This window comes from Phodopus roborovskii, unplaced genomic scaffold (assembly GCF_943737965.1).
Source record: "Phodopus roborovskii unplaced genomic scaffold, PHOROB, whole genome shotgun sequence".
Taxonomy (NCBI): Eukaryota; Metazoa; Chordata; class Mammalia; order Rodentia; family Cricetidae; genus Phodopus; species Phodopus roborovskii.
This window is the reverse complement of record NW_026125444.1, coordinates 14137613-14162117: the sequence shown is the minus strand read 5'-3', so window position 1 is coordinate 14162117 and position 24505 is coordinate 14137613.

The following is a 24505-nucleotide window of genomic DNA, read 5'->3' as shown; positions in this document are numbered from 1 at the left end:
GTGTAGAGTAAGGGACTGGGGAATGAGTAGATAAATAGTTCTCCTTAGGAAAGGGAAACAGACTATATAGTTATTGGTGGATGGGAATCTGGAATGGGAGGACCAAGTGGAGAAGGGGAGGATCCAGCGGGATGAAGAAGGGAATATGGAGAGAGACAGTTAAAATTAAGGGCCATTTGAGGGTTGTATGAAAAACTAACACAGTAGAAACTTTAAAAAACATACACATATATGAAACTTATCTAAATGAAATTGACGAATAATGGGCAAGGCAGAGGCCTAAATGGCCATCACTTGTCGCCAAATGAAGCTTTCATCCAGGATATAGTACATCTAATTTAGTTGTTAGACAAAGGGATCCCAAGGTAACCCCAAACAATCCAGGCAGTTGCCAAAACTACAGGTTGCTCTCAACTAACTGATGGATGGCAAGGTCTCATTGCTGAAGACATTACCCACACAACTCATTGAGCATGGAAAAGTTGAGCTGGTGCCTATATAGAGCTCTCACCCTTATGTTATAGCATCTTTGGTACAGGAAGTACTCAGCATGCTATCAAGAAAGAGATTTAAAAACAAACCCAGCCTCAATCCTTTTGAGCTACAGTGCTGCCTTGCCTGTATGATATGCTAGGCCAATGGTGCCACAAAGCTTGGTGGAAGCAAACATCTGCTATCTGACTTGACTGAAGTCCCATGTCATAAAATGCAACCAATATCTGACGTTGCTTGGGTGGCTAAGAACCTGAGACCAAGTGGTCCAGGGACCCAGAGTAAAACCACATAATACTTTTCTGAGAAAGTCAGCGATGAAATGACTTTTAATGACATTCTATTCTGCTATATTCATAGATCAGTCAGTGCCTTGCTCAGCAACCGCCAGAGAAGCTTCCCCTTTCAGCAGATGGGAACAAGTATGTAGACTCACAGCCAGACATTATGTAGAGGGTAAGAGACCTTGCTACACTCAGTCCTCCTAAATGTGATATCTCTCACAATTCCCTCCCTTCAGGGCTTAGGGAACCCCGTGGAAGAGGAAGCAGAAATAGTGTCAGAGTCTTAGGGGGTCGAGGAGAGAGCAAGGAAACAAGGCTCTCTAAATCAATACGATCAAAGGTCATAGGAACTCACAGAGATGGAGGCAGCATGCTCGGGGCCCCTGTGTGTCTATTACAGCGTCCAGTTTAGCGTTTTATGGAATGCCTGAATGTGCTAACTAGTGAGTCTCCGATTCTATGTCTTCCCTTGGGCTTTTTCTTTCTGTTTGTTTTGTTTGGTTCTAATGTGTTACTTTTTGTTCTATATCATTTATATTAGATTGGGTTATTATGTCTTAGACGCCTGTTTGTTTTCTAATGAGAGACAGAAAGGGGGTGGATCCAAATGGGAGCCGCAATAGAGAGGGACCGGGAGGGGTAGAGACGGGGGGAAACTGTAGTCAAAATATATTATGTGAGAAAAATGAATTTATTTTTCAATAAAAGGGAAAAAGAAACTAAAACATATTTAACTGGGAAAATGAGAAAATGAAATGTATCACTTTTATACTTGGTATGTCTCTCTCTCTCTCTCTCTCTCTCTCTGTGTGTGTGTGTGTGTGTGTGTGTGTACAGTGCTCCCAGGGAGCAGAAGGGAGAAATAGCTAGAATAAAATTTGGAAGGAGATAATGTCAAAACAAGCACTATCTTCTGAAGGGCACACGAGCCAGTTAAAGTTGGCACTGAGGGGACATCAGATGGGTGTGAGTCCTGAATTGTTTACAAAAAAGGATGATTGGTTGTGTAGATGGGACCAGATGAGGTCGCTGCATGAACAGCTCATGTTCACCAGGTAAAGCTAGGGCACCTAGGTGTGTGATAGGCATTAAATCCATTGGCTGGCCGTTTTCCCAATCTGTGTTTTCTTCTTTAAAGGATACTTGCTATTCCACATGGAGGGATGCTCTCAGCCTATGCACATGGGGGAGGGCCCTGCTCCAAATGATCTGACAGACTTTGAAGATCCCCATGGAAGGCCTCACCCCCCCCAAGAAAGGGGATGGTGAGTTGTGGGGGTAGGGTGAGGAGGGGAGGGTGAGGGAACTGGAATTGACATGTAAAACAACCTTGTTTCAAATTTAAATAAAAAAAATTATCAACAGCAACAACAACAACAACAAAAAAGATGCTTGCTATGGGACAATAAATGAGTTCCTGCCTGACTAGACTCCCTGCTTCCTCTGGTTGTCTCTGGGATCCTGGGAAACAGGCAGGCAGCCCACTTACCTTTCCTCGTACCAGCTCAGCTTTCCATGGCTGGGCTAAGACCCTGCAATCTTCAAAGATAAGGAAGTAGCTATTCAATGGCTTCATGAAAAAAAAAAAAAAACAAAAACAAACAAACAAACAAAAAACCCAAAAAACAAAAAAGGACTTTCAGGTCATATACTGTATTTTGTGCTTGTATATTTAAGAAGACAGAGTCAAGTTTTATTTTTTAACTCCTATCTGCAATATGTCGTGGTGCATATCTAATCACAGATTCGCTAAGTCTAATTCCTTTTCTATCCTATGTACTATTCTATTTACCACCATTGGCCAGGAATAGCAATACTGAAAGAGAGAGAGAGAGAAAGAGAGAGAGAGCAAATGACTAAATGAAACAAATTGAATATATTTACAAGTTGCAAATTATAATTCTTTATTGTAAAGAGCAGCCTTGAGCAATTGCTTCTGGATTCTCAAATTCTTTCAGAGTTAATATCTGTTTTGATTTGTCCCCCCTTATCTTTCTTTCCCTTTTCTCCTTTCAATATTTAGTTTTTTTTCTTTTATTGAAAATAGATTCTTTTCTCATGCAGTATATCTTGATTATAGTTTCCCCTCACGCTACTCCCCCCCCCCAGGTCCCCCCACCTCCCCTCCGATCCAGACAGAACACTCCCTTTCTGTCTGTTGTTAGAAAAGAACAGGCTTCTAAGAGAAAACAACAAACATGACACAATAAAATAAAATAAGATGAAGCAAAGACTGCCATAATAAAGCTGGACACTGCAACCCAACGGGAGGAGTCCAAGGGGCAGGCACAAGACTCAGAGACCCACTCATTAGCACAGCCAGGAGTCCCATGCAAACACGAAGCTGAAAGCTATAAAATATACAGAGAAGACCTGGTACAGACCCGCGTAGGTCCCATGCTTGCTGCTTTGGTCTCTGTGAGCTCATACGAGCCCTGCTTAGTTGATTCAGAGGGCCTTCTTCTCCTGGTATCCTCCATCACTTCTGGCCCATACAATCTTTCTGCTTCCTTTTCCTGGGGATTTTTCTCAGCTTTAAGGGCAGGGATTTGATGGACACCTCCAATTTAGACTTTCTCTCTCTCTCTCTTTCTCTCTGCATAGCGTCTGGCTGTGGGCTTCTGCATCTGTTCCCATCTGCTGAAGAGGAAGCCTCTCTGATGATGACTAGATTAGGGACTGAACCATGAGTAAAGCAGAATATCATTAGGAATAATTTCATTGATCATTTTTTTTTTTTTAGAATTGTAGTGTTTATTTTTACTCTAGATTTCTGGACTATCTAGTCTTTGGTTCTTGGTTACCCAAGCAGTGTTGGTTGGGTATGGGTTCCTTCTCCTGGAGTGGGACTTGAATCAAATCAGACATTATCTGGTTACTCTCACAGGTTCTGTGGTACAATTGACATAGCATATTTTTGAGGTAGGACAGATTGTAGGTCAAAGGTTTTGTGGCTGGATTGGAGTCCACATTTCTTTTTTTGGTTCCCTACAGAGTACCTTCCCACACCACAGAGACTAGAACATAGGGATGAAGTCTCCATGTAGGTACCAACTTGATTTCTCCATGTTAAATGAATTGTATGTGTGTTGTCCTCACATGCCTCAATGCCAGTATGTGGAAACCAGCCTTTTGTCTTAGCAACAGCCTTGTTTATTTAGTGATTTCTATGGGACCCCGTTGGCTAACAACTCAACTCAACCCTAGTCCCATCACTGGAAGCCTTGCCTGGCTACAAGAGATGGCTACCTGAGACTCCGTATCCTCCTTTACCAGTAGTCCTCATTAGGGTCACTTTTATAGATTCCAGGAAGTTTCCACTGCAATGAATTTCTACACTACCCCCTAAATGCCTCTCCCCATTTCTGGCCATCTTTCCCTTCACTTTCTACCTACACCTTATCCCTTCCCAAATTTTTAATTATTTTTTTTTATATTTAGTTCTTAGTTCATTGAGTTCTTTATATATTTTGAATATTAGTCTTCTATTGAAAGTGTAGTTGGTAGAATATTTTTCCATTCTGTAGCCTGCCACTTTGATTGTCCTTTGCCTTATAGAAGCTTTTCAGTTTCATGAGGTCCCATTTATTAATTGTTGGTCTTAGTGCCTGAGCTATGAAAGTTCTGTCATTCAAAGAGCTGACTCTTGTGCCAATGTGTTCAAGGCTATTTCTCACTTTCTTTCCTCTCAGGTTCAGTGTATCTGGTTTTATGTTTTTGTCTTACATGCACTTGCCCTTAAGTTTTTGCAGGATAATAAATGTGGATCTATTTGCATTCTTTTACATGCTGACACCCAGTTTGACTAGCACTATTTGTTGAAGATGTAGTATTTTCTCCAGTGTGTATTTTTTTCTGGCTTCTTTATCAAGAATCGGGTGTTCATATGTCTATGAATTTATGACTGATCATTCATTTCATTCCATGATTAATGTGTCTGTTTTTATGCCAATATTATACTTTTTAAAATTACTATTATGTCTGTAGTACAACTTGAAATCAGGATTGTTTTAGCTATCTGCTTTTGTTTGTTTGTTTGTTTTGTTTTTGTTTTTGTTTTTTTCCCATATGAAGTTGAGAATTGACATTGCAAGGTATGTAAAGAATTATGTTGGAATTTTGATGGCAATTTTTACTGAATCTGTATATTGTTTTTGGTATGATGACCATGGTTACTATGTTAATCTTACCAATGAACATGGGGGATCTTTCCATCTTCTGATATCTTCAATTTCTTTTTTTCAAACACTTGAAGTATTTATCATTCAAGTCTTTCACTTGCTTGGTTTGAGTTAACTCAAGATATTTTATATTATCTTGAGGCTATTGTGAAAGGTGTTTATTTCCCAGATTTCTTTCTCATTGTCACTAGTATATAGAAGGGCTACTGATGTGTGTGTGTGTGTGTGTGTGTGTGTGTGTTAATCTTGTATTCAATCCAGTCACTTACTTGAAATTGTTTATCATGTGTTCCCTGGTGGAATTTTTAGGGGTCACTTATGTATATCATCTGCAAATAAAGATACTTTGACTTGGTCCTGGGCTGTTTTTGGTTGAGAGACTGCTTCAATCTCACTAGGGGGTTATAGGTCTATTTAAATTGTTTATCTGATCTTTTTTTAAACTTTGGTAAGTGGTATGTATTGTGAAAATTATCCATTTCTTTTAGATTTTTCCAAGTTGGTAGTGAACAGGTTTTTAAAGTACTTTTTCTTTTTTTTTTTATGATTTTCTAGATTTCTTCTGTAACTGTTGTTCATGATTTTGTTGATTTGGATATTCTCTCTCTGCTTTTATTTTGTTTGGATAAGGGCTTGTTGATTTTCTCAAAGACCAAACTCTCTGCTTTACTGATTCTTTGTATTGTTCTTTTTGTTTTCTTTTATTGGTTTTAGCCCTCAATTTGATAATTTATTCCTCTTGGGCATGATTACTTCTTTTTGTTTTAGAGCTTCCAGGTGTGATATTAAGTTACTAGTATGATATTTCTCTAATTTTTTTATGTAGGCACTTAAAAATCTCTCTAACTTTTTATATACATGCTATGAACATTCTTCTTAGCAATGCTTTCATCGTGTTCCATAAGTTTGGTTATACAGTTTATTTATTTTCATCAGTGTCTAGAAGGTCTTTAATTTTTTTTGTTGACCCATTTTTCATTCTATGTTGAGTTGTTCCATTTCTATGAGTTCGTAAACTATCTGTTGTTTCTCTTATTGTTGATCTCCAGTTTTAATCAATTTAATTTAATAGAGTTAGGAAGTTATTTTATCTTTGTACCTGTTAAGGTTTGTGTTGTCTGAGTATGTGGTCCATTTTGAAGAAACTTCAATGAAGTTCAGAGAAAAGGTATATGCTTTTGTTTGGGTGGACTGTTCTGTAAATATCTGTTATGTCCATTTGGTTTATAACGTCTGTGAGCTCCAATAGGTCTCTGTTTAGTTTTTGTCTGAATAGCCTGTCTATTGGAAAGAGTAGAGTACTGAAGTCTCCCATGATTGGTGTGTGAGGGTCAATATGTGATTTAAACTTTAGCAGTGTTTCATTTTACAGAAGTGGGTACCCTTTTGGGAGACATAGATGTTAATAACTGAAATGTCATCATGGTGGATTTTTCCTTTTATAGGTTTGTGTGTCCTTCCCTATTTCTTTTAATTAGTTTTGTCTTGAAGTCTGTTAGATATTAAAATAACTACACTAGCTTGCTTCTGATATCCATTTGCTTGAAATATCTTTTTCCAACCCTTTACCCTGGGATAATATTTATCCTTGATATTGAGGTGTGTTTCTTGGATGCAAGAACAGAATGGATTCTGTTTTCACATCTATTCTATTAGTCTATGTCTTCTTATTGGGCAATTGAGACCACTGATATTGAGAGCTATTAATGACCAATGATTGTCAATTCCCCTTATTTTGTCATTTTTTAAATTTAACTTAATTTAATTTTTATTTTTTTGAGACAGGGTTTTCTCTGTGTAGCTTTGGAGCCTGTCCTGGAACTAGCTCTGTAGACCAGGCTGGCCTTGAACTCACAGAGATCCTCCTGCCTCTGCCTCCTGAGTGCTGGGATTAAAGGGGAGCATTACCACCGCCCAGCTGTCATTGTTGTTAATGATGATGGTGGTATATGTGTGTGTGGGTGCTTTCTTTCTTTTGATTTTGCAGGTGTGAATGATTTATTCCTTTTGTTTGTGTGTGTGTGTGTGGCTAACTTCCTTAGGTTGGAGTTTTTCTTTTAGAACCTTCTGTAGAACTGGATCTATAGATAGAAATTGTTTAAATTTGATTTCATCATAGAATATTTTAATTTTTCCATCTACAGTGATTGAAAGTCTTGCTTGGGTATAGTATTCTGGGCTAGCATCTGTGATCTCTTAGAGTCTGCAGTATCCTACACATCCATCTATAATAAAATGTCAATTAAATGTGAAGATGTGAAAAAGATAGTGATTATCTTTATGTGAAATTTTCACTAAGCTCCAAAAATTATATCTAAAGGAGAAACTCCTGAAGGAAATATTTTTAAAAAGTAGGTAGAACATAATTGAATAACTCAAGCATAGAAACTATTTCCAACTGTTTTATGGTCTTTCCAAAAGCAGACCTGAGTGTGCACTATGCATATGTGTGTGCATGTATGTGTATGTTGTGTTTAAAGGGAGCTGGCGTGAGGGTTGGTCAAAATGAAACCAAGGAGGAGATGATATCATAAGAGAAGTTATTAAATTGGCCATCTGTATCTGAGATGGTCAGTCCTTAGAAAGAATCCCAGAACTGTTGGTTTAAAGCATGAAAGAAAATAGTTGTTTTCAAGGACTTGAAAACATCTGAATTTTGCAGGTAGTGACTAAAACACATTCGTGTTTCTGTACTTTTGAGTTATGTGTGTAGGAATACAAGGAAGGTCATGCATGCTTTCTGTGCCACCTGTGTGTGTAGGAAAGATGCTATAAGGGATGTTGGGGGAGAAGTATCAAGGGCTGTGGATTAACAATCACTGAGTCATGTCTCTAAGAGACAGCTGAAGCTGAGCGTGGAGCCAGGAGACCTTGAGATGGGACACAAATCACTGCATCTGCAATCATGCAAAACTGTCAGAATTTCATCAATTTAGTCACATAATGGACTCAAGACAGGAAGAAAGCACTCACCAGATGTGGACCTTGGAAGTTGGATCTCTAAAGAATGACCCCAAATAAACCTTTTTATTTTTGCATGAAAACTTGAAAGATTGTATTCGTCACTTTTTATCTATGTAATGACGTATTTGTTGTTTAGTTTAGCTTGCATTTCTTAAATTTCAAGCTCCACTGGGATAGGGATATTTGTTTCACTGATGTGAGCTACTGATCAGTGATGCTGAATGTGTGATCAGTACATAGAAAAAAAATTTCCATTTAGTTTGATGTTGGCTGGTGGCTTGCTGTATATTGCCTTTATCATGTTTAGCTATGTTCCTGTTTATCTCTGATCTCTCCAAGATCTTTACATGAAGGTAATTCTCCTGACACAATGTGAGGCTCTAGCTAGAAGGCACTATCCATAATCTAGAAATGCCTTATCAGACGCTCTGGCTTTGGTTACCTTTGATATGAACTTTGTAGCCTTCACACACATAGAAGGTAAACTTTTATTGTGATACATTTTGTTATAACAGCCTGAAGTGGAAATTATTCCAGAGAGATGAACTACATATTATTGAATTTGCACATAAAGTAAACTAATCTAGAGGAAATTGGAGAAGAATGGTTGGCTAGAATATATTAATAGAAAGAGTAAAATAATTGGTAGTAAGTAATATAATATTCAGCTCAATTATTATATTTTTTGAGTCCTTGTTCATCCAACATCTCTTAAGATACATCACTCAGACTTGCATGTGTTTGTTTAGATGTTTCTTAAGCAATATATTAAAAATTAATACCTATTCAACTCCAAAGATGCTCAGTAAGTAAGTTTGTGGACCTCAAAATCTACATTCTCAACAAGCTTTTCAGTGATGGTTTTGTCAAGGAGGTGACCCAGAGATGACAGCCTGAAACCTGGCCCCAAGGCTTGTAAATGTTTAAAAAAAAAAAAAAAAAAAAAAAGGTAACTTCAGGGATGTATCAAATCTCTGAAATGTTGAATATTTAAATTTTATCCCTTTCTTGAAAAAAGTAGAGAATTATGTCATATTAAGACATTTAAATTGGCTTAACAGCTCTCTCTCTAGGGAGCCTTTGCCATTTGGCTGGTTAGTGATTGGAACCTACTGACGGGTAGAGATTGAAATATGCAGTGCTTGGGTGCAACATGCCTTCTGGAAATATTTCTTGAATCAAAATGCAAATGAAAGCTAATAATTATTCTTCCAACATCACCAAGCTTGTGCATTAATGTCTTAAGCATCCACATTGCTAAAGCCACTCTCCCAAGCTCTGTTTAGGAATAGTCCAGTGAAATATACTGGAGAAATGCTTTCTAACTGTATAGAAAATACCGTTCACCCTGAATTCTCTTTGTTATCAGCACATAGTGGAGGGATACATCTCAGCAAAGGTGTGATTAAGGGGTGGTCTAATCAAGTTTGATAATATGAAAAGGATTTTGTTTGTTTGTTTGTTTGTTTCTGTCAGGCAAGCCAAAGCCGTACTGTGTACATACTGAAGTTGCAGGTAAGGAGTTGGCTGGCCACCTTTTGCAAAGGTAGCCTCATAGGTTACAGTTTGGGACTGGTAAAAGACTATTTTTTAAAGTCATGAAATTGAACTTGCTATTTCATAAACTATAACCTGTCTTGGGGTTGATTATATAAAGATGAATTCATAAGAGGCTTTGGTGACAAGCTAGAATCTCAACGTACCCGGTTGCTATGAGAAGCCCACCCTTTTGGGATGGTCTGAGGGGATTGCTGGGAATATCACCAAGGATGTGCAGACTGAAGAATGAGGAAATAAGGGGTTACAAAGACATAGAGCAAAGGTTTACCAGACTACAACCCACACCTCCAGAGAAGCTAGGAAACAAGGAGGACCCTAAGAGAGACATACACGGTCCCCTGGTGAAGGGGAAAGGGACAAGAGCTCCTGAACAAATTGGGAACATGGTGGAGGGGAGGAGAAAGATGAGGGGAGAAGAGGAGAGGGAGGAGAACATGAGGGATCAGGAAGATTGAGTGGGGAGATGAATAGAGGAGAACAAGGAAAGAGACACGTCAATAGAGGGAGTCATTATAGGTTTAAAGAGAAATCTGGCATTAGGGAAATGTCCAGAGATCCACAAGGATGACCTCAACTAGGAATCTAAGCACTAGTGGAGAGGATACCTTAAATGCCCTTCCCTTATAATGAGAATGATGACTCCCTTAAATGCCAACCTAGAGACTTCATTTAGTAGCGGATGGAAGCAGAAGCAGAGATCCACAGCTAAGCACTGAGTCTAACTCCTGGAATCCAGTTGCAGAGAGGGAGGAGTGATGAGACCCACAGAAACAGCTGGCCTGAGCAAGTGGGAACTCATGGACCCCAGTCTGACAGCTGGGGAAGCAACATAGGACCGAACCCCTGAACGTGGGTGTCAGCTGGGAGGCCTGGGCAGTCTATGGTGCTACTGGCAGTGGAACCAGGATGTGGCCCTAGTGCAAAGGGACTTCGGGAGACCTTTTCCCATGGAGGGATACTTCCTCAGCCTAATACATGGGGGAGGGCCTAGGTCCTAGCCGAAATGACTTGACAGATTTTGATGACCCCTCATGGGATGGTGGGGGAGTTGGAGGGGGCATGGGAAGATAGGAGGGAGAGGGAACTGGGATTGATATGTAAAATAGGATTGCTTCTAATTTAAATAACATTTATAAAATAAAATTAATAAAAGAAAGGAAAATACTGTCTAATTGTTGTAGCTAATGTAGATGTGTAATTAGGTTTTGTATATTCAAAACAAAGCAACACAAGATGAAGGAAAAAATATAAAAAGACAGTAGTTAGTTTGAGGTAATATTACTTTCTGGGTTATTTTTTATTTATGTTTTGTTTTTTTAATAGGACCTGATTATTTCTTTTTACTTCTGATCTGGAGTTTCATGTATTTGTTTAGACAAAACTGTGGTTTTGATTTTTTCAGCAATCACCACAAATTTTTATTATAACATCAGTTCATAATTTCATTTTTATTGAGAAATGATATTGTTATTATCATTTACACCCTGAGTGCAGTTTCCCCTCCCTCCTCTCCTCCCAGCCTCTTCCCTACCTTCCCTCTGTTCTCCCATCCACTCCTCCTGGGTTTCTTGAAAATGGTAGGTCTCTCATGGATGAAACCAAACATTGCAAATCAAGATGCTCTAAGCCTAAACACCTTCCTATGTATTAAGCCTGGGCGAGACAATCCAGTATGAGGGAAAAGGTCCCAAAAGCTGGCAAAAGAGTTAGAGACAGCCCTGCTCTTGCTGTTAGGAGTCCCACAAGAAGATGAAGCTATACAACTGTAACAAATATGCAGAGTGCCTAGGTCATTCCCATGCAGGCTCCCTGATTTTTGGTTCAGTCTCTGTCAGCCTCTATGAGCCCATGTTAGTTGGTTCTGTGAGTTTTCTTGTGTCCTTGACCCCCCTGGCTCATGCAATCCTTTCTCCCCATCTTCTGCAGGGTTCCCTGAGCTCTGCCAAAAGTTTGGCTGGGTCTTCATCTGTTCCCATCAGTTGCTGGATGAAGCCTCTCTGATGACAATTGGACTAGGCATCAATCTATGAGTAAAGCAAATATCATTAGGAAATAATTTTATATTGTTACATTTTTATTGTTATTTTCTGATCCTCAATCTTATTAGCAAACTATCTGAATCAATTGTAGTAAGAACGATAACAGCTAGTGTCACTAAGGATCTAATCTTGAGGATGACCTGGAGGACCAGAGTGGTTTATGACATACCTAAGGCCACTTAGTTTGTTAGCGGCAGAAATCCCAAGTCTTTCTGTCTCCTTGGTATGGCCACTCTCCTTGGGCTTATATTGTCTTCCACTCCTATAAAAAACGGAAGCAAGGAGAACAGTTTTCAATGGTAGAACTCATCATCTAGGTCCCCTTAGAAGAGAATCTATGGTCACGATCTTCTTCACAGCATTCTAAGGAGGCCACTTGGGCTCCTTCAGATCACCAGTCATGTCATTGCTGCTGTGGAGGGGATTATGGAACATGCTTGTTTCCTGTAGACCTCAATCTAATTGCTGCATCTCGAGGGGCTTGCTTAAGAATTGCCTAAAGTTTTCATTAGCCTTATTTTCTTGAAAATTTCAACTATCAGAATTTGGAACTTGTATTTTCCTTACCAAGTTAAAGCTTTATTTTACACATGCATAGAATTCCAGAGTTTAATTGCCTTCCAATAAAAAGGAAACTATTACATTTCCTTTTTTTAATGAGTTAAAAAAACTTGTTTGATGGTTTTGTGCAGCCCTGTAATTTGAAAGTAATTGTGATTTCTCAGCAGTTCATCTTTCTGCATTTATTAGTACAGAAATATGTACATTCTCAATAAATACAAAATGAATGAAAATATATTTACCTTTTCCTTTAAAATATATAATAATTGTCTTTTTTTTTTACCAATATTAAAAGGACTCACATGCCCTTCGATGGCACTGGGTGAAGAGAACAAGGCTGTTAGAGAAAAGAAGCCGGATGCCTAGGCACTAGCTGATGTCCGGATGCATTGCAGAGCTTGAGACCCAGGAAGAACAGTAGTTGTCAGGTGTTTCCCTACTGATATGTTTTCAATATCCCTGATAATTTCTGTAAAGAGAAGAATCATTATTATGACAAATATAAAACAAACATTTGCCAACATTTTATTATGTTCATTATGAATAAGGGGACCCGTGATACATTGCAGCCGAGTCAGAGAATTCTTCAGGTGTCAGATATTTGTAGGCAGTACTAAAATATGATGGAAGTATCAAATACTAAAGTGGTTAACAACTAACAGTCATAAACCATAACCTCTGGTTGTCTATTCTACCAAAAGAAAGTTTATCAGTTAACTTCTGTCCCTATAAAACTTATTAACTGGCCAGACAATAAAAAGTCAAATCTAGCACAGTGCTGTTCGTGTTCCTGACAATCCCTGCATCTCATCTTAGCATTCTCTCTTCCCAAATCCTGAGAATACTGCCATGCAGCAGTATGTCCAGCATCCCTTTCCCTCCCTTCCTTCCTTCCTCCCTCCCTCCACGCATCCCTCCCTCCATGCATCCCTCCCTCCCTCCCTCCTTCCCTTCCTTCCTCCCTCCTTGTGTGCATCCCTCCCTCCTTCCCTCCCTCCCTTGCTTCCTTCCTTGCTTCCTTCCTCCCTCTGTGCATCCCTCCCTCCCTCCTTCCCTTCCTTCCTTCCTTCCTCCCCTCCCCCCCTTTGGAGAGGATATTTTGAGTAGAAAAGAGAATATAAGGGCACTTGAATATCCAGGATGTTTCCTTTTAAGCAGTTGAGTGAAGAAATCAATGATGGGTGTATTTAGCTAGCTTTCTATTATTGTAAGAGAAACATCCAAGGCATTTCACAGAGAGAAGATGTATTTGGTTCACAGTTTGGGAAGTTGGCTTTGTTGCTTTGGGCTGCAATGAGGAGACACATTGTGGCAGGAGTGTGTAGTAGAACAAAGCTGCTCATCTCATAGCTTGGGAGCCAAGAGAGAAAATGGAATAGGTTTCCACAGCCCTCTTCAAGGTCATACCTGATGACTTACAGACTTCCTGTTAGGTCTCACTTTTTAAAAGACTCTGCACTCAAGTGCCATTTCCCAGCATAGTAAGCTTTAATGCTGGACTACTGAAGTCCAAACTATAGCACAGGTATTTCAGTTACTTTAGGAATGTATTTGTTGTAGAATTATTTGCCTTAATTTTCTGGTTTGTGCTCTGGAGGACAGAGGATCTGTTGGTTGTTGTTTGATTTATTAAAGAAAGAGAGAAGGGATAGAAGGAGAAATGGACATCACAGAAATTCCACCATGGTGTGCCCTAGACAAAGGAGTTCTGTTGAGAAATTGAACTAGGGCAGGTAGAGGAAAAAATCTCTAATAATGCAGAGGGTTCCACAGTCTGGCTATTAATAGATGTTTGTCTCAACCTGTTAGAGAGCTTGCACGGTAAACCACCCCTGTGAAGTCCGGTACCTTAGCCCTAGATGAGGGCAAAGTGTAAGGAATGGCATTTCCTTGTCTGTACAGTTTTCATGTGTACGGTTGCTTCCAGTATTGCATAACTTACTTTGAAACAATTTAGTTGTCTGAGCTATCTTCATTAAAGAAGAAATACTCTGCATGTGTTCAGAACAAAGAGTTTCCATTATTATCCCGGTGTTAAAATGTTCACAGTTTCACTTCTCAGTAAGAAGGTGGTTGGAAACCCAGGTGAGATTACCTTTGTATGGGAAGCTTGGCAATGTTTGCCAGTTTGTCAGCACGGCTGAGAACTAATCCTGTTCTCACTGAGAAGTACAGGACCCACCCTTTCTTATTAATATACCTTGAAAATAAGATTAAGTGTATAAATCTACAGCTAGGACAATGCTCTGCTCAGGCATAGGTGATACATATGTGCATTGGGAAACATAAATAAGTTTCAGGGTCCACATTCTTATCTGTCTCCTTCTTAGAAAGTGCTTTTCGTTAAGACTTTGGGTGAGGTAAATTAAAAAACTCATTAAACTTCAAAGCATGATTTAGTAGAGAGGGTATTATTGCTATAATTTGTAAAGTACATTACATAGATCAATCTATGAACACAAATGAAGAACCTATAATGCTACTAGAACAGTATAAACCATATCTAATAATATATAACACACACATACACAGTTTGAGTATATGTGTTGTGTGTGTGCAAGAAAGAAAGAGGGAGAGAAATACACACACACACACACACACACACACACAGATAGATCGATTAAGGCGGGGTATATATTTTTTTCTCATCTGCTTAGGTTCAGAAGTATTTTAGAGTTAGGCTATTTTTCTTGGACTTGGGAATGTTTTCATATATGTAATGAGATCATTTGAGGAACGAATGGGACCCAACTCTAAACTCAGAGTCTTCAAGTTAACCTTATATAATATTTCAAATAATTTTGTACATGAAGCAAAGTGTCATGGTATGGAATTCCCACTTGAGGCATTATGCTCCACTCACAGTTTCAGATTTTGGAGAATTTGTCATTTCAGATTTCAGGGCAGTCGATTCTCTATCTGTATATTCATTTTAGTTATTTTTGGATGTAACTGGAAAAAACAGCCCAGTATACCCATGGTTAATGCCAAATTTAACAGCTGCAGCCTCCTAAGAGTTTATTGTCAGCAGGATCCTGAGAATTCTCTGGACACATGTCCCTCATGAGGCCAGCCTTTTACTTACATCCTTTTCTCAGGTCACTGGGGGACCTTGGACAGCAATTTTCTTGCTCTGGGCATTCATTTCCATTCTGACTGATACAAGGATTTGGATAAGATGCTCTCAATAGCCTTGTCTAGTTTGAGGATTCTAGAGATAACCAAAATTTGAATTGTGAAAAAAAATGCTGTGTCTTGGCGTCTTTAGTTCTGTTCTTGATTCTGTGGCAACTTTCTGGATCCTTCTCCTCGCCTTGTCTCATTTTCTCATCTCCCTCTTTGTCTTTCTTCAGAGCCCAGGTGGGAGGGCCAGTTCTCTGAAATGGGAGAAAGATACAAATTTCTCCCCCTGGACACTTTGGAACTTCTTATAAAAGAAAACATCAGAGCTTATTTGCTTAATTTTTTGCTTGAGAGCTGTATGTGAGAGAATGTGTTTGTCTCTAAACAATTCTTTAGAGGAAGCTGGCTTCACCAGGTGGAAAGATGTCTGCCTGCCCAGAGGCCAGCCTCCGCATCGCCTCTGAAGAGAGGATAGAATTGTCTGTTTAGTATGCAATTTACAAGGTCCCTGTCTGATTTAGGCTTGAGCAGAATGATGTATATAAATGCCTTTACGGAAGGGCACTAAATTTGCTAGCAATGTTCTAATGTTAACGATGCTTTGGTCTTGCCTGGTGGTGGCAAGGGTGAAGTCCCTCCTTGACTGTAGCAGCCAGGCAGGGTTGATCCAGTGACACCCAGGTGTCTCTGGGATTTTTCCTAGTCAATGCATTGCTGTCACACTGTTCTCATTAAACTGCGGCAGTGACAGGATTACACCTCAAAGTGCAGCAGCTGGAGGCCCTGCACATGCTGCTAAAATAGTCTCAGAATTGAGTTGAAAGATTTAACTTTAGGCCTTTAAAAATCTAGCCTTCCTCCTCTCAGGCTGAGATTAAGTGGTTGAGTAGACCTTTTTTTTGTTATATGCTGTTAAAGTTCTAGATTGTCATTTGTCACAACGTGGAAGTATGTTTGCAACAGAAGAGTCTCTCTTCCTAACTGACTTCGTATTTATTATAAGAAGCCTTCCATCATTAAGTTATCTAATTTTAAATTTAACTCAGATTTGATAGTTGATTCTGTTTTCCGCTTGGAAACCCTGGGGCTTATTTTGGGAAGTAACCCTTTTGTAAATGGGGAACTTACTGATAAGGATACTCTTGTATCTTGACAGCCAACTCTAACACAGAGGGGTTCAGCTACCATTAGAGTTCAGTAAGGTTTCAAACATTTGTTTTCATGGAGGGGAAATGAACTGACATTCCACACACTACAAATAATTTAATGAAGTTTAAAAAAGCTTTCTAACAAGTAGCCATCTATCTAGGTTATTCTCTTAAACACGGGGAACAAGACACTCTCTTCTGAAAGTAAAGCACATAAAAAATATCCTCCGTTCTTTATAATGTTCGCTCAAGGAGAGAGAGCCAGAAGAAATGAACAAAGAAAGCTGACAGGAAGGAAGGTGGGAAGAGAAAGTCGGAGGACCAAGGTAGAGAAGCTGAGGTAAGAGAGAACTGAGCCAGAATAAGACTCAGAGAGGCGAATTTGCGCGGACCAATCCAAACCCCCCTCAGTTTGCCCCATAGATTCATCAGAAAAAGTTACTTCTCTGTTTCTCTTCCAAGTTCTCAGTTTTCATAAACCCTTACCTGGACTTAGATCTGCCCCCAGCTTCTGTGCTGTGTAGTTTCCCCTCAACTGCGTATGGGTCTGCCACCGTGTTCTCGCATCGTTTCCATAGCTACTGCACATCATACTCCAACACTACCCACAGCCCCCAGTGTTCCCTGCAGTGCCCTGTGTCCCCTACAGCCTACACGTTTGCCCACATCTTCACTTTCCCTCCCAAGCAAACACAGAAAACAACGGCAGTAGCAAAAAATCAAAGACACCAAGTACTTGCCTGGATTTTCCAGAAACTCTGTTTTTTTTTTTTTTTTTTTTTCCCTCACTTCTAGTTTTAGGCAATAAAACAGAGCAGTGGAGAGGGCTCACCACCCTTGCTCCACATGGTGGTGGGTCACAACTGCCTGTGACTTCCACTCCAGTGAATCTGACTCTGAAACCCTCTAATCTGCTCTTTCATGGAATGTGTATATACCATCTACAAAGCATTTTCATTAACAAAGAGCTAACTGTACTCTGCCATGGTGCTCTACACACTAACCCCAGGTCTACCTGTATCAGCAGACTTCTGATGTCGGCCCCCACAACCCCTGTTTTCTTGTATCCACATCCTAAGTAATCTCCGTCCCTTCTGTGTGGGCTGGCCCTAGAGTGTCACTTTGAATGAACAGAATGTGACAGATATGACATGATGTCACCTCTGATATTAGGTTACAAAGGGCTGTGACTGCCATCTTCCTGGCAGTCACTGCTCTCTTTCTTGCTTACTAATTTGATGAAACCTGATGTGGTGTGAGCTGCCTTTTTGGGAGGCTCATGTAGCAAGGAGCTGGTGGTGTCTACCAGCCAACAGCTAGCAAGGATTCCTGATCAACAGAAACTGTGAGACACAAAGACTGTTAAAGCCATTTGTTTGGAGGCAATTTGTTACACAGCAGTAGGTAATATGAAATGAACTCTTCTTTTAACAGGCGTGCACACTCTGTTTCTGAATATAAAAATGAGTTCATGATTTGATTGTCTTTAGTTACAGTATACAGCTAGGAATTCATGTTTTAGTAAGATTCTTTTGAACTGATTTTTGGAAGGGGAAGAAGCTGTGTCTTACAAGCTTGGTAAACCACAGGTTATTTCGTTTCTCCCTATTCTCTGTGGACCAGCTTGGTACCCCAATTTGACCTACATGATTTAACGGTGGGTTGTTAATTTTCCTGCGTTATTGCACATCTGTCAGGGAGAATTAGAATGCCTATGCTAAAGTGGCTGTGGCTTCAGTTGGGTCCCTGAGCCAAGCAGTAATTATGAGTCATTTGATTATTAACCTTGGAAAGATTCGAATAGCTTAAGTGGACTTATTATTGAGTTCTTGATCATTTATATACTTTATTTGGCATCAATACCTAGCCAGCTGACAGACAACGACAAAACGCCCAATTATTCTGCCACTGGAAGTCTCCTTACTGAATTTTACAATTATCGCAAAAAGTTTTTGTTATGAGCTGAAACTTTGATGGGATGCAGGTTGTTTTCCAGGTGGTATGAGCTATAACTCCCACTTTTGTTCGCCACCGTCCTGAGTGTTTTCTAACTCAAATCTCAGAGATTCATGTTTCAAATCCAGTGGCTTATTTCAAAGTAATATACGGTTTAAATAAATAAAGCTTAAACTCAAAGAGCTGAAATGGAAGTCACATGTAGGCTTGAGTTACATGTAGTGGTTTCTACGACATTATTTAAAAACGTGGTATGTGCTAAGCTTTCTTTAGCACCATGCACTAGCCTTCGTGGGGGTGAAGTTTTGTCTGGGTGATGGTGGCAGTACTATTTATTGGTGGTGGTGACAGTGGTTTTCTGGCAGGTGTGGTAGAGGTGACAGTGATGATGCTGGTGGTGAGGATGTGTCTCTTTTAGTCTCTTCATGACCAATAATCAAGCAATTTTTGATTATCTATTATATGCTCAGGGACCCAAAGTAGCCATAACCACTAGTCCAGTTCAGCACAACAGACACAAGACAAGAGACAAAATGAAGGAAAATAATCAAATAACATGTGGATTCTGTGTACCACATTTGTTCTAGGAATTGGGGTGTTGTCGTAGGAGATGATAATACTAACCGGCCCGCTGAGAAGGGATCTGGAAGGAATAACATGCTCCAGGACATGTGTGAGGCACAGACTTCTCAGATGCTACAAGAAATATGCTTTTGGATACTTGGAGGGAGCCAGATGAAAGCTGAAAGGCAATTCTTCTCTTTTGTACAAAGACATCCCCGTGGCCAGTGATTCAGGGAAGAGGCAGACACCATATTGTGGCAAAGAGCTGTGTTATCTTTTGTGTCTTCTCCCAGGATAGGCCAGGCCAGTGGGAAGGACCAGGCTGAGGGAGGACCAGAAGAAGGTGGCCCTGTGCCTTTAAGAACATAAGCATTGCTAAGGAAGGACATGTAACCATCATGTCACGGACCACACATTACCACACTCACTTTATTAGTCTGAATACTACCTGGTGATGCCATGATTTCATTGACTTAACACAAGCTTCTTACTTCCTTAACAATGCGCATTCGATGTGGATATTTCTGGTGGGTAAGCAGCATTCTTCAGCATGGAGACATGGAACCCAGGACCCTGTCACCTTCAGCTGATGCCACTATAACAAATATTCAAAGTTGTTTAATTACTGAAATTTGTTATTTGACAGTCTCATACATGTATATAATGCATTCTGATTGCTCTAACCCTCTCATTTCCCTTTCTCGCCTGTCTATACCACCTCCTCACTAGTCACTTTCCCACATACATGTCTTTTTGGTTTCTTTGTGTCCCTCAGGGTTTGACTAGTGTCTTCTGTGAAATCTTGAGATTGGAGTCTGGGTATTATCATTTAGCACACCGTCAAGGACAGCGGCTTCCACTTTGCAGAGTCCATCAGTAGCCTACAGTTCAGCAGGAAAATGTAGGGGATTGTAAGTCCCTCTTAGCCGGGCATTGGTGGTACACGCCTTTAATCCCAGCACTCAGGAGGCAGAGGTAGGCGGATCTCTGTGAGTTCCATGCCAGCCTGGTCTATGGACCTAGTTAGAGCAGGCTCCAAAGCCACAGAGAAACCCTGTCTTGAAAAACAAAAACAAAACAAACAACACAAAACAAAAAACCAAAACCAAAAATAAGAACAACAACAACAACAAAACAAAAACAAAAACCCCAAAAACCAAAGAAAAAAAAACAACAAAACAAGTCCCTCTTCTAGATGCAAGTTTCTGTCCTGCCTGGTTCTACAGCCTTTCAGTCCCAGATAAACACACAGAGGCTTATATCACTCATAAGCTGTTTGGCCCATGACTAAGGCTTCTTATTGGCCAGCTCTCTCTTAACCCATTTCTATGAATCTGTGTATCTCCACTTGGCTTACCAGCGATTCCCAGAATCCCTTTTCCTCAGTACTTACATGGTGTCATCTCCTAACTCACTCTCTGAGTTCCTCTTCCCAGCCTTCTCCTACTCTGGTAGCTGTTCCTATACTTCCTGCCCGGCTACGTCCTGCCTGTCCATTGGCCAAATAGTTTTACTCATCAACCAATAGGAGAAACATATATTCAAAGTATACAGAAGGACATCCCCCATCACCCTGCCCTAGCCATAACTGGCTATTGAGAGGCTCTGTCCTTCACAGGCAGGTAATCAATGCAAGTAATCACAGTTGCTGTGAGTTTGTAATTACATCACTTACACAGTATCTAGTGGATGAGGTTTTACTGCCCTTCTCCCCACCTTTTGATTGCCTTTGGTTACTTTTTGGTTACCATTCTTCTGGCCATCTTCTTTCTGCCTTCCTACATTTTTTTTTTATTCCCTCATTATCAGTGTTTGCTAAAACATTGAAAGAATGGTCTAAATGACATGTTTAAGGCTAAGCCCTCACCTGCCACTTATTCACAGCATTTTGGTGCACTGAAGACATAGTTTCTCACTATGGGTTGAGAGAAGTCTTTATATAAAGATGTAAACATAGAAATTAGAAGGCAGATCAGCTTGCTTTATGTCTATTTGGTGAAACATTAATAGTAGTTTCCCTCAAAGGGACCTTCCAAAGCATGGATTTTTGGTCAGAACAAGGTATGGGATCAAATCCAACCAAGGAGTAATACTGTAATAGTCATGCCACTACTACCTTACCAAGAAGGTTATATATCATAGAGGTCACTTCTGGGTAAGACCACTGATGCCTTTTCTTCCCCTGCAACCTGTGCAACACCTCCTAACACTTTGAAAGCTAGCCTGCAGAGAGGATGCTTCCAGTTCAGCACCAGATTCCTTCCTGTGTCAGAAATAGAGTTTTATCATCTAGTTTTAGTGGGAAACCAAACAGAAAGGCAAGAGTCTGTTGTTTTGGGGGCTTCTGAGATCTTCTTGACAAGCAATTCCTATGGAGAGAGCCCATACCTGGCACTGGGGTTCTTGCTTAGTGCCTTGCTGCTTTTAGGAGCAGAATTATCTAGCCAGACTGGGAATCCTCCTTCAACTCTTTAGTACTTTTTAATTAGGTTACAAGACAATGGGTTTCCATATGATATTTTGTCCCTTTCCCACACCCCTTTTCTTCCCCAGCCCCTTCTCTCTCTCTGTGTGTTTAGCTCTTTGTATTCCTGGTACTCACCCATTATACTTCTATTTCATCTATGTTTTATTGTCAGCCATCCCTTAAAACTCCAACCTCCACTTGCTGCTCTCTAGTTACATGGCTTCTAACTGTAAGTTAAAAGCACAAAAGAATTAAAACTATGATCCACGTATGAGAGAGAACATTGGTATCTGGGTTCCCATAATCGGAATAATATTTTGTAGTTTTATTCATTTCCTTGCAAATTTTATTTTTCTTCATTGCTAATAAAATTTTATTGTGTGTATGTACCACATTTTCATTACTCATTCATCAGTTGTTGGACATCCAGGCTGATACCGTTTCCTAGCTGTTGTGAATAGAGCATCAATTAGCATGGATGTGTGCTTATCTCTGCAGTAGTGTGTAGATCTCTTTTGGTATCTGCCCAGGAATGGTATAGCTGGCTCATGTCATAGCTTTATTTCTAGCTTTTAAAAATATTTACCTTTCTTTCTTTCTTTCTTTCTTTCTTTCTTTCTTTCTTTCTTTCTTTCGTGTGTGTGTGTGTGTGTGTGTGTGTGTGTGTGTGTGTATGTGTATTGGTGTCTGCAGAGGCCTGAAGAGGGCATTGGGTCCCCTAGAGCCGGAGTTATAGATGGTTGTGAGCCTCCCAACAAAGGTGCTAGAACTGAACTTCAGAAGAGAAGGAAGTGCTCTTAACAATGGAGCCATCTCCATAACACCTATCTTCAGTCTTTTGGGAACCCTCTGGATTGATTTTTAAAGTGGTTTCACTGCTGTACACTATACCGACAATGTAAAAGGATAGCTTTTAGCCTACAACCACGCCAGCATTTGTTGTCACTTGTGGCCATGAACAGGAATGGGCAGTCTGGACATCCATTGCTGGGGTGTCCAGTTCCTACAGCCTGCCTCCTTGGGCAATGCACTGACTGCTGACTGAATGTAGAAAAATGATTTCCCAAATGCCCTGCATTTCACATTGCAATGAGCATCATCAGACTCATCATGTATTAAAAAAAAAACTTGCAGATTCAGAAGACTTACACGAGCAAATTTCATTCAGACAACTTTACGGCATACCCTATGAGTCTGCGTTTTAAACTGCTATCCCAGTGACCCTGAGGGCAAGTGGGTGGTTGGATCACTCATGAAGAGACAGCACCTTGATGACAGTGTGCTTTATGAAGTTTGCCTGAGACAACTCTATGAACTGGTCAGTACTTAATACCATCTTCCTCCTAACTGCCAACACACATGCCCTCCTGAACAAAGGGATTTTCCTGACCTTTGGAGTCTACTTTGCCACACATGTGACACACTCCATGCTGGAGAATTAACACCATCTTGATCAACAACTGATAGGTGCAGGGCTGTGGATCCTCTGCTTCCTCCAGCTATCCACTGGAGCAGCTCTGGTGTATACATTTTACACTGGTTTGTGGAATTCTCTACTGGGAGAAGACCGAGAACAAGTTCCAGGTGCCCATAGTGGTACCTGGCTTCCTAACTGCCTCCTTCCGGATTTGCTTCTCTTCCTGACAACTGGGAGGGGTTTCCTCCTCTGGTTAATTGAACTGTCTGCCCTGAAATCTGTCTTAGGTTGTGATTCTGGGAACAAATGAAGATGCCAGAGATGTACATATACCTTACTATAGGTTCCCTGTCTGGGAATTTCCCCCGTGGTCTCATGCGGTGGTTTGAATGAGAATGGCTCCACTAGGTCATATATTTGAGTGATTGGTCCCCAGTTGATGAAACTGCTTTAGGAGGGAGTAGGAGGTGTGACCTTGTTGGAGGAAGTGTGTCACTTGGGATGGGCTTTGAGGTTTCAAAAGTCCACACCAGACCCAGTTTCTCTCTGCCTCCAACTTGTGGATCAGAATGTTCTCCAGTTCTCTGCCTGCCTGCCTGCCATCATGCTTCCTGATGGCAGCCATGCTGATCACCGACTAACCCTCCAAAACTGTAAGCAAGCCATGGGCTAAGTGCTTTCTTTTATAAGCAGCCTTGGTCATGGTGTCTCTTGATACTCCACTCTGCAGGTATGCACTGACTGTGGGAATGAGGAGCACGTTGCTATCATGAGCCTCATTAGCTCTGTGTGATTGACAGTCTAACATGTCTGATCTTGATTCTAGCAGCCAGAGCTTTAATAAACCAAGCAACACCCACATGCCACACTCACTGACACTTTCAGAAGTCCCACAGAGAATGCACTGTCGTGGTTTCCAAAATCTGGGTGGCAATTCCTCTTGGGTAAGTGGCCTTCCTGATTTAATGACTGCCCCCAATCCAGGAACTGCAGCATAAATCTCCACATGTGGGCTACATCTCACAACTTGAGTTAAATGGCCCCCAAACATATGGTATTGTTTTTTGCATTTTCCAACACATGGACAGTTTCTCACATTTTAAATCAACTGAAAATGAGAAGATTATATTCAAATCTTCTTGGAGGATTAACTACCGGGAAATGTGCTTGATTTACATAAATATTTGTGGTGGATAGATGATGAGGTCAGACACTTTGCAAAGACATATTTCATACTGAAGAAAAAATGGAATTCCAAGAAGAGTCAAGGTGGATGATTCTGGAATCACAGGCTTGCTGGAGCTGGACTGCCTGAGCTTCAGCCATGCACTCTTGACTTAGACTGTAGCAAAGGCAAAGCAGAGGGTGGGATGGGGCTAGACAAACTGGGTTTAGATAAGAGGTGTCTTTTCCATATGAATGCTGCTGGACAAGGATCCATCTCAACAGATAGCCTGCCTCCTTTTATGATATTGCTCTGTGTAGATTATAATCTATGTATGAGCCCACGTCAGTTGTTCCGGGGTTTCTGGGTAAAGTCACTGGAAAAACTTGTATGTAGAAAGGTCCTAGTTCCTAGTGACCAGATTTCATGTGGGGGTTTGAGGAAGGATAATTGCATACTATGTAATGGATGATACAAGGTCGAACACCAAGAATACCATCCCTAAGAGAGATCAGGCCCCTTTATTTCTCGGAGGGCTGTATCAGAAAGGGCAGCAGCATGCCTAGAAGACAGTAGTTCTCTGC